The sequence below is a fragment of the Pipistrellus kuhlii genome, unplaced genomic scaffold, assembly GCF_014108245.1.
Source record: "Pipistrellus kuhlii isolate mPipKuh1 unplaced genomic scaffold, mPipKuh1.p scaffold_m20_p_3, whole genome shotgun sequence".
Lineage (NCBI taxonomy): Eukaryota > Metazoa > Chordata > Mammalia > Chiroptera > Vespertilionidae > Pipistrellus > Pipistrellus kuhlii.
Window position 1 is genome coordinate 43,091,509 of NW_023425529.1, and position 15,127 is coordinate 43,106,635.

A 15,127-nucleotide genomic window follows, 5' to 3' on the forward strand; every position below is an offset into this window, starting at 1 on the left:
TTTCTGTTCTTCCTAACTTTTTGATTATTTGCTCTATCAGTTCTGATAGTGTGTTGAAAAATCTGTACCATGACTTGAGTTTGTTAGTTTTCCCTATAGCTCTGTAAAGTTTTGTTTTACAGGTTTTAAAACTATGTTTCTACCGGTAGGTACATATTATGTCTTCTGTGTGTATTCTTCCTTTTATCATGAGTAGCTGTCTTTGTTCCTGTAATGTTTCTATTTTAAGGCTTAAAAAAAAAAATCTAAACTGTCTTAGAGTTATTAGACATCTTAATTCTTTTCCCAAGGAACACAAGGGCTTTAAAATGATTTTATGTTTACTACCATCACTGCCCATCTTTCATTTTAGTGCCACCTTGTTTATATGCTTCCTCAATTACCAATTATTATTGTTTTTTTATGTAGTTAATGGTGGTTAATATTGTTTCTTTATTCATTCTTCATTTGTATATCACTTCTTCTCAGTTCAATTTCCTTCTTCCTAATGATTCTTTCTTAGTGGTAAATTCTCTCAATTCATGTTTATTCTTTTTTTTTTTTTAAGTTAAATAGAATTTTTTTTTTTTAATGTTTATTATTTTCTTTGTCCACCTTTGTTCTTGAACCTATTCATATCTTTCCCCAAAAGGGTCAGTTGTGGGCTGGTGGATAATTTATATTTATTAGGTTCTCTAGTAAAAAAAATAGAGAATACTCCTTGGCTTATTTATCCCATATATTTTGTAGACTTTGAAGACGGTATTTAGTTTGATTTTTTTAGTGGAATTGGAATGAAAAATTTAAACTTCCTGAATTATATTAATGTCTGAGATAGAATGAAATGAAACTCATTTTACTGCTGTTAGTAGGAGTTTTCTACTCCTTACTTCTATAGGAATTCAGTCTCTTCCAAACTCTTGCCATTACCATATAGATGTCATGCACTCCAGGTGCAACATGCTTCATTGTGAGGGTGGCTGCTTGAGTGTAGTGTATAAAAGTAACATTCTCCACTGGTCTCTTTTGAAACAAAAAATTAATACTGCCTGCTGCTCTGTATTATTAGAACAATTATGTACATACTTTTCTAAAAATTAATATTATCTAAAAATTTAGGGAATAATTTTCTTTATTAAATTGATTTGGAGTTGAGTTATCTTGGGTTGCATATTTACATATATTTTAGATTTCTCAAATGTTACATAAATCTTTAAGATTTTAGAAAATAATTAAGAATGTAAGAGGGAGAATGGAAAAATATGAAAGAGAATACAAGATTTGAATAAAATACTTAGAAATTAGTGGAAGTCAAGTAAGGACAATTTTGGTTAATGATGAGCATAATGTAATTCACTAATATCACAGGGATTAGATTCTAAAGTCACTGTATGACAAAAATATGGTGTGTCAGAATTATCCTTGAAAATTACTTACAGCTGAAACCGGTTTGGCTCAGTAGATAGAGCATCAGCCTGCAGACTGAAAGGTCCCAGGTTCGATTCTGGTCCAGGGCACATCCCCAGTAGGGGATGCGCAAGAGGCAGCTAATCGATGATTCTCTCTCATCGATGTTTCTAACTCTCTATCCCTCTCTCTTCCTCTCCGTAAAAAAAACAATAAAATATATATTTTTTTAAAGAAAAAAAGAAAATCACTTACATCTTCCAACTTTGGAACTGATTGTTGTTTCTTTAGTTAAATAAAACCCAAACTTTATCTGAAAGGGTCATGCTATATGAAAAATTCATATCTTGATAAAGGTTAAAATCATTATCAGGGTCTCAAAATGCTTTCACTGTGAGAGGCCTGGGAGAAATGAAAGTATGGTAGCTTCACATCTCTTCATTCTGAGCCATCTGTTCTTTGAAGAGAAGAGCCCAGAGAACATCTTTCAGTGGTTGGAAGCTCTCGAGCCTCCATATAAAGCTTCCCCATGTCCGAATTAGCATACTTGTAGGGAAAGAAGCCAGAAATTAACTTTCTTTTGGAATGCCTCAAAGAATTGCATTCTCAAACCACAAATACTTTAACTCCTCTGTAAATTAGTCATTCTTGGCTACTCTTGGAGTTTCAGGAAAATGAAAAGTTTTGTGTTAGTGAGCAACTCTCCTGGGCTGATTCTGTGATCTAATCTTTAAGATACTCCTTTGAATACAAGTAACAGACTAGCTTTAAGATCTTAAGATCTTTAAAGTCAGGAATGTTTTTAAAGTTTATTATTGTCATTTTTATTCTTTATGTTCCAAGTTTTTAGCATTGGTACCTGGCATATAATAAATGTTCTATAAATGTCTGTGGAACTGAACAGGAAGAACATTTAGAATTCCCAGTATCTCCTTTAATAAACATCTCTTTTAGAAGAGGAAAGTGTCAGGTAATGAAAGAAGCAGATTTCAGATTGGCAGCTTGTCTCCATCCTCAGTTAACCTTTCCAGTTAGGTCTACTAAACTTCAAGACTGTGCACAGTATGTTGCTTCTCATCTGAGATTTAACATTTCTCTTTATTTTTATTTTTAAATCAAATTAATGCATTTATTTTAAATAATCAAATGGTTGTAGGAGGTTTCTAACAATAAAAATAAGCAGCGTCCTCTTTCCCCCCGGAGATTCCTTCCTTCAATTCTTCTGTTTCTCCTGGCTTTTACTCTGTGTTTCTAAGTAACATTTTACCACCTCTCTTGACTTTTTTCAATTTGAGGCAGGATTTATTAATCTCTCTCTTTTTAAAAAAATATATTTTATTGATTCTTTACACAGAGGAAAGGAGAAAGATAGAGAGCTAGAAACGTCGATGAGAAACATCGACCAGCTGCCTCTTGCACACCCCCTACCGGGGATGTGCCCACAACCAATGTACAATACATGCCCCTGACCGGAATCGAACCTGGGGCCTTTCAATCCGCAGACCGACGCTCTACTACTGAGCCAAACCGGCTTTGGCAGGATTTATTAATCTCTTACTATTATAAAAAGGAAATTAGAATTTTTCAATCTTACATATTTCTCCCTCCGCCACACAGACACCACACACTCCCTTTTCCCCTTTCCCCTGTTCTTCACATCTCCTTATCATACTCATTCTGGGCTGTATGTTCAATATATTGCTTTTTTGTGGCTAAGTCAACATTCACTGTTTATTTTTACGATTATTATAATATATTATGATTATGTATAGATTGGTCACAGTTAAGTCACTTGGTTTACTAGGATTACATTTCCTTTCTTTCTTACACAATCTATTAGTCTCATTATTATTTTTGTAGAGACAACGCTTGGTACTGCCTCTCTCCTTGTATTTATCTGAATTGATTGTTTTCTTGTCCTGCTACAAGCCTTCATTATCATTCTAGTGGCATTTTGGAAAAGAGTGAGGACAGATATAAGTGCTCATTTTTAATCAGAATCCATTATCCTAACACTATTGGCCCAGTGCACAAATCTTGCCCATTGAAATTAAATTAATTAGAAGAAATATTTTAATATTGCTATTTGCCCTTTATAATAGAAGTGTCAACCAAATTAATGATCAGCAATGACAGATTGAAATGCACACATGCGATTGGCACCAGCGAGAGCTTTATATGTATTGCGCATGCATGAGTCAAGTTAGCTTTTTATAGATATAGAATAAACTTGCTTAGTTAGACCTGCTTTCTGATTTAGCTAAAATTCATTCAGCCCAGTGAAGCACCCAACTTCTCTTTCAGGTAATTGTCAGCAACATGGCAGTAAATGTCAACACGAAGCAGATTATTATTGTAGATCATGCAGGGAGAACAAAGGGTAAAATATTTAACTGTAGCAGTGTTTGACTATATTTTGCACAGTGAGAACACCTGCAATCATTTTCAAGGTCCACCATTTCTTATTTCTTTTTAGTCGGTCAAGTTTCTAAGCTTTCTAAATCTCTGTTTTTCGGCTAATGAAAAGAAAGTAGTATTCTATCAAGTCTCCTATCTGCCTACTCCAGGACTTCTGTGAGGCTCAAATGACATGAGGCACAGGAAAACACTTCACAGACATTTAGTTAAAGTGTAAAATGTTTGCACCTGGCTATAAAGCAAGTCAGGTTCCTGGGCTGAAGAAACTGCAAGGAGGCTATTCACTAGCTAGAGGAAGCCGGCATCATTACGCAGACAGACACTTAGCATATTTGCCTTTTATATTTATAGACTAGAGGCTCAGTGCATGAAATTCGTGCACTGAGGGAGGGTTTTCCCTCAGCCCAGCCTGCATCCTCTCCAATCTGGGACCCCTTAGGGGATGTCCGGCTGCCAGTTTAGAGCCAATCCCTCTCACAATCCAGGACTGCTGGCTCCTAACCGCTCACCTGCCTGCCAGCCTAATCCCCCCTAACCACTCCCCTGCCAGCCTGATTAACACCTAACTGCTCCCCTGCTGGCCCGATCGCTCCCAATGGCCTTCTCTTACTAGCCTGGTCACCCCCAAGTACCCTCCCCTCCCGGCCTAATCTTGCCTTCATCTGCCTTCCCCTGCCTACCTGGTCTTATCCCCAAATGCCCTCCCCTGCTGGCCTGATCTCACCCTCCTCTGCCAGCCAATTTGGTTTCGATTTGTCAGTTTTTATTCCAGTCAGCATCAAAAGCTCTGCCTCCTAGGCAGCCATTGGCTTCCCACAGTTGATCCAGATTTGGTTCTGATTGGTTGGTTTCTATGTCAGTCACCGACTCTGGGCCTATCAGCAGGGCCTGATCAGAAAGGCAGGACTGAACAGCAGCCCTGGGGGAGGCCTAGAGAGAAATGGAGGCACAGCTGCTGGCCAGGCCTAGAAAGAAAGAGAGGCAAGTGCTGATCAACAGATGCCATAGAGACTACGGATCAGATCCTGCTTCTCTCTTCAGGCTTCTCTCCGGGCCTGATTTGCAGCCCCTTCAACAGTCAGTGCTGGGTCATTATGGCAACCCAGAACTGACTGCAGGACTGACTTCCAGTTGGTCAAGCTTCCAGTCGTTGTGGATGTGACGGATCCAAGGTTTTTATATATTAGGATGGCCAATCGCTAGGGAGAAGAAGCCAGGCATTGCTACATGACATCATTACTTAGCACCCACAGCCATCGTTTCTGGCTGGGCTGTGAGCCGCATTTTGCCATGGGGTCTTGGCAGCATTGGCTGATATTTGGTGGGCTGTCGCTCGAGGTGGTGGCAGGGCCTGTGCCCCACTTAGGGGAAACCGAGTATTGCTTTGTGGGCTTCAGGTCCCCTGCACCATTTCTCTGTAAATGGCCAGTGCACATCATTGGCAGCTCCTGTGTTGAGTGTCTGCCCCCTGGTGTTCAGTGTGCATCATAATGATCGATCGAACAGTTGGACACTTAGCATATTAGCCATTTATATATATATCTATTTAAAGAATCGGTGCAAAGATAATTTCTATCACTCTAAAAGATCTCTGTAGTGTACATACATAAATATGCTCCCTAGAGTTTTCTTTAAGGAAGGGATTTCAGAAACTGATTTTGGACAATAGGCATTGTAATTGTTAAAAATTCGGATCTGCCATGGCTGGTGTGGCTCAGTTGGTTGGGCATCCTCTCATGCACCCAAAGGTTACTGGTTTGATTCCAGCTCAAGGCACAGGTCCAGTCTCCAGTAGGAGGCATGCAGGAGATTGCTCTCTCATAGATATTTCTTTCTCCCTTTCTCTCTAAAAGTCAGTAAAGATACTTTTAAATTTTCAAAATTTATGCAATTTTCTTATGAATTTTATCACAGCAGATTAAAATTTATACATTTTCATTCTTTTGTTTGGTTCAAATAGAGAACAAAATTCAAATCCTTTAATATTTTTAAACATAGTTCTCATTTACATGATTAGCATGAATGAAATCATTGTAATTTCTCACAACTGAGTAATAAAGAATAATTAGCATAGATCAGTCACATAACATTTTGTCAAATATGAAGATAAAATTGAATATACACTTTTCCAGTTTTATAATGGAGAAATAGAAATTAAAATTCTACATTGGTTAATTTACATTTATTTTCTTACAGGTTGTACTCGTTATAAGGAATGTCTATAATTCTACCTTTATAAATTAACAATTTTGACATATTCACAATTCAAATATAAATGTAAAAATAATCAAAATTAATTATAAAGAAAAAAATCTCAAAGATCTTAGTAGCTCATTTGGCTGTTCACCAGCAAGCTGATCATACTGTCTCCACAACAGCCCAGGAAGGTGTTGAAACTGGGAGGCCTCCCTCCTCTGGATGGGCCTGAGCAGAGCCCTGCCTCAGCTCTGTTTTGCAACTCTCCCGCTGTTTAAATTGCCCTTGAGGTTCAGCAGTGGCATCTCCTTCAGGACTCCACATCTTTTGCTCTAGGATAGTACTGCAGCTTCTGGTTTTGGTGCCATTGTTCTAAGCATTCCATTCTGTCTGTGTATTTGAGATTGTGACCTTTGTGTGTTTGATTTTCTTCCTTTGACTTTGTTCTGCTATCTTTTGCTTTATTTAGTTTTATGTATCTCCTGCTTCAAAATAGGATTGCATTGGTTAACTTGCTCTTGGCCCAGGTTGCCACATTATTCTAACCCCAGATTTTACCTATTGCCCTTTTAGGGGTAAGACAACACATTCTGAATGTGGTTATATATTAACATTCTCTAGCTTGTCTAGGTAAGAAGTTTTGGTGACCCAAAGGTTTTTCCCAAATTTGGATTACTGTTGTGATTGCTGCTTATTTTGCGAGAGGGTATTTGCGCACCGGTATTCCCATATGTGTGCACGTGTGCTGCTTTTGTTAGTTATTCCACGCCTCTTTCATCATATTCTTCTGTGTTCAGTCCTACCTTTGAGATTGTGCAAGTGGTATATGACTAAGTTAAAATGAAACAAAAGAAAGCTCCATGTTCTATCCTCTCTCTCTCTAAAGTCCCTGGTAACTCATCTCAAGGATAGAGGCCTCTTGATGACTTCCTGTAATTGTATGAATCTCTGAGAGGCACACATTTTTGCATAAAGCTTATATGGTAGAGATACCCAAATGAGTAGCCGTTCAGCTTTACACTCATCATATCCTGTACATTGTTATCTCTTCATTTTTGTCTTTGTTTTTTTCTAGCTACCCACTATCATTGGTGGAAATGAGGAGACAGACAAGATCTTAATTACTTATTTTAACCAAAATACTGGGTGCTGGCAATGCATAAGACCTAGCCAGAGTCAATTACTGCTAGAGATACAAGTTGAGTTAAGACCAGCCTCTGACCTCAAGTTATTTATACTATAGTAGGAGAGATAACATAAGGTATACAAATCAAGACTATAAAAGATAAAGTCAAATAAGTACTGTATGACAGTTCTAAACAAAGTACTGTGGAAATTCAAAGGGAAATGAATTTAAAACCAGCTACTGAAATTTGGAACAGCACTTTGGAATGCTATAGAACATTTCCAACTACATAAATATTTAGTAGGCCTCTTTGTGTGTGGAGGAGTGGAGGGTGGGATGTATTGTCTTTTATCTCATTTTGATTTAAAAGTTCCTTCCCAAGTGAGGATCATCATGGAAAGAATATGGAATTATTTATTCCTGTTCTGCCCTTCATTTGCTAGGGTTGGATAGTGTCATAGTCACTGTGAAGTGGAGCATACATTGTAATCAGATCTGTCCCGATATGCCTTATCAGAAGGAAGTCTGCTCTCTTCCTCTTGGGGCTTCTTTCCTCCTGAGTTGTCCAGGAACGGAGTGGGATCTAGGTAGTGCAAAAGGAATGATGGACAGCTGCCACACCCAGAAGCGAAGAGCCCCACATGGGGTGCTGTGAACACTGCTCCTTCCTTGTGACCAGTAATGCTGACCCACAGCCGAGCCTCCTTCCCGCTGTAGCCATTCTGATGGAGGAGCCCACTGTGCTCACCTGGGCCAAGTTACCATCTTGTATTCTCAAGGCACAGCTCTTGGTATGGTACTCCTTCAGCCCCAGGCACAGCATTTTCCTGATACTAAATGGCCCAGGAAGCGGTGGGCCTAGGATCTGTTCAGATGCTGGCCACTTCGCAGACCGGGAACTCCCAGCATCCCTCTCTCCCTGGATCCACCCTTAGGAATCAGGCTGATGGCCCCTTTTCCTGATTCCAAATGCAAACACCGTCATTCTCTCCTGCAGGCAATGAGTGAGGTTAGTCTCCTGTCCTTCTGAGGAACGCTCTCCTCAGTGACTCAGAGGTGCGTTAGCTCCCAGGGAGATTCCCTGAGTGATTCAAGGTATCCTCATCCACCCTTCTTGGCTTGGAAGTGGACTGGAGACTCCCATTCTAATGATTCAAGGTGATTATTGACACATTCTCACTAGAGAAAAACAGATTAATCTGTGGTGGGTGTCCTGCTTCCTTGCTGGTATCTATTAGATGGTGTTATTGTAAAGATAAAAGGAGATGGTGTGTCATGAAAGTTAAAAGAGCCATAGAAATGTATTATCTTAGTTATTCTGTCATTTCCTGTTGAAGTCCCTTCAAAGGCTGTGCCTTTGGCTTAGGACCAGTGACCTGACCTCCCTTTTCTTCTTCAGCCTCATTTTGTATCATTTTACATCTTTCACTGGAGTCTTTCTTAGACTTGTCAAGATTTTTCTTCCTCACCGGACTTCTACTAGTACCGTGCTTTTGTATGAGGTGGCTTTTACCTCTCTCTGCCTAGCTAAAGCCTACATCAATGTCTCTTTTTAATAGATCTTCTCTGAAGCTCTAATACAGATTAAATTCCCCATTATGTGGCCTCAGAGAGCCTTGTTCTTTTTCCTTTTCTGTACATTTCACATATAAAAGACATATGTGAACTGGCGATCAGTTATTAATATATTTCTTCTCTGGACACTAGCACCAAGACCAATCAATGAATGTGTCTGCTCTGTTCACTCCTAAAAATTTGAATGTTTTTTCCTTGATTCTCAGAGCACAGCCTGCTTGAGTGTATTCCTCTCACATGTGAGAATATCTGTGAAATCATCAGCAGAGGTGAAAGATGAAAAACTGAGGCTTGCTTTCTTCCATCTTCCTGAATGGAAAGTTTTACATAGTTTTATACTGTTAAATAGCAGCTTCTTTTTTTATGTTATCATTGTTATTGTATTCAAACAATAGAATCATAGAAGAGTCTGATGTCTCTTTCCACATAAATTATGTACATGTTGATCATGGAGAAAGAAGGCTTTGTGTTGTAAAAGAAATTGAAATTTGTAGGTTTTCTTAAACTTACTGTTAAACCTTGTAACGCATCACTATTTAAACATAATGGTGACCCCTAGTGGATATTCTGCATAACAGACTGAAAGTTCTGGAACCCGCAAACTGAAATTGTCACTGTATGAAAATTAGTAAGTAATCTTTTTCTTTGGATCTCAAATATGTTTCACACTAGAATTTAGCCGTTTTGAAGAATGCTTGATTTAAGTTGGCAGCTGTCATTCTAGCATTTATTTGTATTTGATGCCTTTTTAAATTTATTTTATATATAACTTTAAACAAAACACTAAAAAATGTGAGTGCTCACCACAACCTAATTCCAGCTACTTAGGAACTTTTCGTCCCTTCTGATCCTTATGATTGTGTATGAATACAGGGGTGGGAAAAAGTAGGTTTACAGTTATGAGTACACAAAACAGTTTATTCTTGTTTAATTATTTATTAATTATGTTATTTTCCATATAAACAAATCTACTTTTGCTCACCCCTGTAGTTTTAACATACACAGTTGTAATCATGTTATATACATATTTTGTATTCTTACATGGCTCAACTAGAGGCCGGGTGCATAACATTTGTGCACAGGTGCAGTCCCTAGGCCTGGCTGGCGATCAAAGTACAAGTGTCTGTCGTGGGAGGGCAGCACCTGGGACCCCCGACCCCTCACACTCCTCTCCGCCTCAGTCCCCATGTGGAGATGCAGTGAGCGGCCGGATACCGTAGACCAGGGCACATGTGGGTCCCTGGGCCACCTGGCCCTGCCGCACAGAAGTCAGGCAGGCGGCAGGCAGAGTGCTCTCTTTCAGCAGCCCTCACAGACTGGTTCCTGCGCGAACTCACAGGCCCCTGTGGTTCAGACAGCTGTGGCCCAGCTCACCCGAAAGAGGCCCCACAGGTGCAGGGCGGGCTCCTCACGGGCGCCTGGCACCATAACATGGGGGCATCCCGGGCGTGCAAGCTCTGGCGTCCCGGGGGAGGGTAGCAGGGGGAGTGAGAGCGAGCTTAACAGACACCTTGCATTATCACCCTACCACTGTCCCCGTCACCCCTGCCCCCAGGTAGCCGGCGAGAGGTTGCAGTGCATCATCAATGCCCGTCATGTCCACGCTGCCCCTGGTGGTCAGCGCACATCATAGCAAGTGGTTGAACTCCTAGTCTCCCAGTCAGACAACCGCCTGAGGGGACAATTTGCATTTTAGGGTTTTATTATATAGGATGTTTCATTTAGACCTTTTCATGAGTCTTTATAGTCAACCTATTTTTCATGTCATATACTGTCTAATTATGTTAATATATTGTTAATTCTGTCTTTGCTTTTGTCGTCTTACTGTGGTAGTGAAACTGTACATACCTTATTCTAAATAGAGAAATCTCTACTTTCGGGCCCCAGGTAATTCCTGAGGTCTGGTTGGGGGGTGAAACCCTGGCCAGGGAATGATTCCTCTTTAAGCAGCATCTTGCCTGCCCAGCTGATGCTGGGCATGCTGTTAAATAACACCCTGCTGAGCTCCTGTGTTTCCACACCCTCCCTCCTCTCTTTGATGAGACCCAGCTACATTGTTTTCTGTCCCCTTCCACAACAAACTGTTGTCCTGGCAAGTAAGCTAAGGTGGGAATAAGCCTTCCAAAATTGAGACAATTGATTTTAGAAGATAGGAAAAGGATATCCTGCTCATAGTGTCATTATTTAGGAAGCTGAAGACTGAATATTACTTTAATTTATGGTAAGAATCTACTCTTTGTGATGTGACCTTTAAATTAAGAAAAACAAATATTTTCATTTTCTTCTTTACTCTTACTATCATCTTGATGTTCTAAAGTAAGTATGTATTATTTTTATAATCCAAATAGAGAACTTTTGTAAGTTGTAGAAATCCAATAAAGCCTATGGAAAAATATATACCATACGAAATAATTGCTATTAATATTTTTCTATATTTGCTTCCAGTTTTTTCAATGCATAATAAAATATATTTGTAACTCATATTCTAAAAAGTAAACTCAAATACCTGGGAATAAAAGTTTATAGAATTCATATATCAACTGGAGAGTAATTACTCACATTCAAGAAGATTAACAGAGTTTCATTATTAAGTGCCTCTGTTATACTTAAAGTGAGTGACTCAATTCCTAGGGATTCATTTTACCCTTTTTTCCTTTTACTTCTCTTTTAGGGAGGCTCTCTTGGAATAGATATATCACACTTTTTTAAATATATTTTTTTTATTGATTTCTACAGAGAGAAAGGGAGAAGGACAGAGAGCTAGAAACATCCATGGGAGAGAAATATTGATCAGCTGCCTCCTGCACACCCCCTACTGGGGATGTGGCCGCAACCAAGGTACATGCCCTTGACCGGAATCGAACCTGGGACCCTTCAGTCCACAGGCTCTATCCACTGAGCCAAACCAGTTAGGGCTGTATCACACTTTTTAATCAAGATTATTGTGTCAGGAATCCATGTTTTTTGTGACAATATGATTTGGGTACCTGGAATGGTCACTGAACAAATTTGTCAGGCACTTATTGAAACTGCAGATCAATATTTTGTTCTATTTCTGGCAAGCTACAGGAAATGTTTCTCAAGTTTTAGACCAAAATGAAACCTGGTCTGCTTGGATGACTAAGTCCCTGAGGGAGCTGAGGTAAACATGCAGAGCATCATTCTAATGTTGCCTGGTGAAGAGCCTATTGTGTTGTGAGGCCTTTTTTTTTTTTGTGCCAGTTCAGTAGATCTCTTAGCTAAGTACCATCTGACTCTGGTTCTCAGTTCTCACTAGATGTCTGTATTTGTGTTATATTTTCTTGTGGTTTGGTCTGTGATAATCTGAGTAGAGATGTTCATTCTCTCTAATTCTTCCTCAAACAAAAGTATTAGTTCCCAGTTCCCCTGTCACACACCCCCCCCCCCATCATTTCTTTGTTTAAATTTTTATTCTTTAGCTGACATTATCTTCTTTATCCTAATTAATTGCATTGAAAAATACAAAGTAAAAGCTTAAGTGTGAGAGCGCAATGGTAAAAATACATGAACCAATTTTGTCCATCTTCTGTGAAATGCAAAGCTATATTTATTCCTTTCATACTCTGGATTACTAATACCTAATTTGGAAGTACCATGTTTCTTAGCAGGGTGGTTTGATCAATCCTAGCAAATCTGCTTATTTAATTTAAAAAATTATCAGCAATAGGTACTTTGGCTATATATTCAGTATGCCGCCCCCCCCCCCAAAAAAAAAAAATAATACAAAGCTAGTATTTTATTTTTTATTTAATTTTTTTAATATATTTTATTGATTTTACACAGAGAGGAATTGAGAGGGACAGAGAGTTAGAAACGTCGATGAGAGAAACATCGCCCAGCCGCCTCTTGCACACCCCCCACAGGGGATGTGCCTGCAACCAAGGTACATGCCCTTGACCAGAATCGAACCTGGGACCTTTCAGTCCGCAGGCCGATGCTCTCACTGAGCCAAACCGGTCCCAGCCAAAGCTAGTATTTTAAACCTGACGCTCTGTCAAACCATTTTCTCTGTGCCTATTTGCAAGCAACGTACCTCATGTGTGCTAATGTGATTTCCTTCCTGTATCATCTGATCGTGTAGATAAAAATAGATTCTTCCTATTTGTTGTCCTCTATTTAAAGTTAAAGTGGAATATATTTCTTAACTTTTTTATTAAACTTATTGGGATGACATTTGCTAATAAAATTATATAGGTTTCAGGTATACAATTCTATTATATATCATCTGCATATTGCACTGTGTGTTCGCTACCTCAAGTCAAGTCTCCTTCTGTCACCATTAACCTCCCCTCCCCCATATCCTCTTCTAAGTTCCCCAAATCACATTGGAGTATGTTTTAAATAAGTTCTCTAATGAATGGCCAAAAGTTTTTAGAGGGGCTTTTTGTAGAATCTTTCACATAAAGACAGGTGATTAAAAAAAAACACACACATAAGTGCTTGTCTAGCTGCTGAAATCCTGAAGCATTTAGATACTTGCAGACTAAATTATTAATTCTGATTGCTTTCCTCTAACGTCTTGGGAGAATTTTTATAACCTTTTTAAAAATAATATATTTTTTGTTGATTTCAAAGAGGAAGGGCGAGGGAGAGATGGAAACATCAGTGATGAGAGAGAATCATTGATCGGTTGCCTCCTGCATGCCCCCCACTGGAGATCAAGCTCGCAACTGGGGCATGTACCCTTTACCGGAATCAAACTTGGGACCCTTCAATTTACAGGCCGACGCTCTATCCACTGAGCCAAACTGGCGAGGGCATCACAACCTTTTTATAACCTTTTCTGGTGGAGACCAGTAGGGTGAGACAGACCTGGTTTTGAATCTTGGCTCTCTCATTCTCTGGCTCTGTGACTTTGGATAAAATGATACATGTCTCTGCTTCTTTTTCTATAGTAAGTTGATAGTACTGACTATAGGATTGTTGTGAGGAATAAGATAAAATGTGAAAACTTATGTGTGCTTTTCTATGCACAGTGCCTACCACAAAGCAAACACTTAAATGTTAGCTTTTATTGGTATAGCCTGGGAGTGGCAAGCTTTTTCTGTAATGAGACAGATAGTAAATATCTTAGTTTTTGAGGACCATCTGGTCTCTGCCACAGCTAACCAACTCTGCCTTTACAGTGTCAAAGCATTCACAGGCAGTGTGTAAACAGATGAGCGTGATTGTGTTCTGATAAAACTATTTATAAAAATAGACATGGGCTATGGTTTGCTGACTTCTATTCTAGAGTAATAAAACCAACAAATGAAACAAGGTATGAAAATATTAAGACTTCAGTATAACTTTTCTGTGAAGTAGATTATCAAGAGAATTTAGGCTTTCAGTTTGCAACCTCAGACATCATCTTTCAAAATCTCAGTGTTAAATAAGTTCTGCTTGGTTAAATATTTTGTAATAAAAATTTCAGCTACCAGGAACTATAAAAAATAAAACATTTCTATATAGATTAATAAAAGCACTTTTGTGGAGAGCTTCTTAAAATTTACTCTTTTGCATTCTTAAAAACCATGTATAAAAAATAATCAAACTTTAAAAAAAAATAATAACCTTTACATTATATCTTCTGATTTGGGTCAGGCCTCAGTTGGTGATTTTTTGTGCTCTTCATGGTGCCAATTGGGGTCGCTAAGTGCTTTCACCTGGTGTGTACAGATTGGTCTGGAAGGCCCAAGATGGCTTCACTCACATCTGGTGCCTGGTGTGGGGGAGGGTGCAGATGGGAGGCAGGGCTCAGCTGGGACTGTCAGCTAGACCTCTTACACATGGCTTCTCAAGCATGCCAATAATTTTTTTTTTTAATGATGTGACATGCCCAGCCAAGCATCAGCCTATGAACCAGGAGGTCACGGTTCGATTCCAGGGTAGGGCATATGTCTGGGTTACGAGCTTGATCCCCAGGGCTCAATCCCCAGCGGGTGGCATGCAGAGAGGAAGGGAAGAGAGAGAGAAACATCAATGATGAGAGAGAATCATTAATCAGCTGTCTCCTGCACACCCACTACTGGCAACCAGGATTGTGCCCTTGACTGGAATCGAACTCGGGACCCTTCAGTCCACAGGCCAATGCTCTATTCACTTAGCCAAACCAGTTAGGGCTTCATTGATTCGTTGCCTACCACATGTACCCCAACTGGAGTCAGGGATTGAGCCTGCAACCAAGGTTTGTGCCCTTGACCGGAATCAAACCAGCAAACATTCAGTCCATGGGCAGGATGCTCTAACCACAGAGTCAAACTGGCTAGAGCTCTTCCCCATGTTCTTCATGAGACAGTAAATGTTAAGAGGGCAGAATAAGGAAACAGACCAGGGACTGGAAAGGACCAGTTCAGGTGTGGCTCCAGTTGGAAGAGGGCCTGCTAAGTATGACTTGCAGCTATGTTTGCATAATAAGCACCCTGC

The 15,127-nt window shown here is 39.5% G+C and overlaps 1 protein-coding gene across 11 annotated transcripts in view; it reads left to right on the forward strand.

Annotated features, from left to right (window-relative positions):
* DIP2B (disco interacting protein 2 homolog B) overlaps positions 1-15,127 on the forward strand; it is a 226,795-nt gene that overhangs the window by 117,581 nt on the left and 94,087 nt on the right. The window lies entirely within an intron of this gene.